The sequence below is a fragment of the Babylonia areolata genome, chromosome 21, assembly GCF_041734735.1.
Source record: "Babylonia areolata isolate BAREFJ2019XMU chromosome 21, ASM4173473v1, whole genome shotgun sequence".
Lineage (NCBI taxonomy): Eukaryota > Metazoa > Mollusca > Gastropoda > Neogastropoda > Buccinidae > Babylonia > Babylonia areolata.
The window spans coordinates 38,739,181-38,741,269 of NC_134896.1; positions in this window are offsets into that span (position 1 = coordinate 38,739,181).

The following is a 2,089-nucleotide window of genomic DNA, read 5'->3' on the forward strand; positions in this document are numbered from 1 at the left end:
GGCGAGAAAAGAATACGAGGATGAGCATAATAAAACATTATTGCGAGTGTTATGACCAAGACATAACTCACAAGGACTTATTGGCATGCATGCATGCATGCATGCATACATACATACATACATACATACATACATGCATGCATGCATATTCATCTTCATCATCAGATCATCATCATCATCATCATCATCTTCTTCTTCTTCTTAGTGCTATCATTATTATCATCATCATTATTATAGTTCTGATGATAATAATAATAATAATAACAACAACAACAACGATAATAATAATAATATCAATAATAATATCATCATTATATACAAACAAACAAACAAACAAAAACAATCTTCTTTGTCTTCTTTTTCTCCCTATCCTTATGATATATAAACAAACAAACATACGTACATACATAAACATACATACATACATATATTACAAACTAACAAACAAACATACATACATACATACATGCATACATACATACATACATACATACATACATACATGTATTACAAACAAATAAACAAACAAACATACATACATACATACACCTTGCTACGCCATCTCACGCCATACCGCACGATACAAACGTACACGTCCACACTCAACAACAACAAAAAAAAGCCAACCCATGAAGCTGTGAAGACAAGGATCCGATCCCAAACCCAGTGACTATCCCTAACAAAGACCTCAAACGCTGAGCTATCCGCCACCCAATCTTTATGGGCGCCTCGGAGCTTTGAACCTATACGCCGTCCCTCGACACCCCTTCCACCAACTCCCCCTAAAACAAAATTGCCGTCTTAGGGCCCATAACTCTGCTTAAACTTCCTGTGAGTGGCAGTGAAAAGAGGCAAGAGAGCACGGGACCAGTGCAGGTGAGTGGGGATAGGAGCGGCTTTGGTGAGGGAACGTGGTTGAGGGTGAGACTGGGGGTGGGTTCGGAGGGGGGGGGGAATGGTAGCAATGGCGGTGGTTATAGCAGCAAGGGTAACAATAGCAACGGAAGTCATTGTCACAGCAGCAGCAGCAGCTGCTTTTGTAGTAGCAGGTCATAACAGCAGTGGCAGTAGTTGTGAAATGCAGTATGGTGTGAACGTTCCTCGGTAGGACTTTAACGAGGGGGGTACTTTCCCGATACTAATGGCAGTAGTGTACATATCTGCTGTGACTGTGCAAAACAATCCCCACATTCTGTGGAGTGTGCACGTACGTAAACACCCACAATTACATTGTAGTTAAATGTCATGTATTTAATAAAACAGTTGTTTCAGCGCTTATGAACAAACACACAAGCAAACAGAGAGCACCGAAAATTCTCACTTGTGAAAGCAGAGTATATCTTGGAATATTCACGATTGTCACTTTTATGTGAAGAACATGTAGGAAGAAGATATACAGAGAGAAGCAGTGCGAGTGGATGATTATTTGCACACTTAAACTAGTAAAGGTATCGAATGCGAAATTGACGGGCGCAATAGCCGAATGATTAAAGCATTGGACTTTCAATCTGAGGGTCCCTGGTTCGAATCACAGTAACGGCGCCTGGTGGGTGAAGGGTGGAGATTTTTCCGCTCTCCCAGGCCAACATATATGCAGACCTGCCAGTGCCTGAACCCCCTTCGTGTGTATACACAAGCAGAAGATGAAATACGCACGTAAAAGATCCTGTAATCCATGTTAGCGTTCGGTGGGTTATGGAAACAAGAACATACCCAGTATGCACACCCCCGAGTATGGCTGCCTACATGACGGGGTAAAAACGGTCATACACGTAAAAGCCCACTCGTGTACAAACGAGTGAACGTGGGAGTTCCAGCCCAGGAACGGAGAAGAAGAAGAAGAAAAAAAAAGCGAAGTAATCTTTTTAAAATGTAATTCGGTGTATGATAGTACCCTCTGTCTAAGCTTTAGGCGAAGTCAGTTTGCTCTTTTTGACTCAAAATATATATTTAAAAAAAAAGAGAAAAACAAAATATAAAAAAAATTAATGAGAGAATTGGGTCATGAAATAGTAGTCTTTCTGTTTGTATTTTGGTTCACAGATGAGATCTATACAAGGTGGTAGCGAAAAAAAACAACAAAAATAAA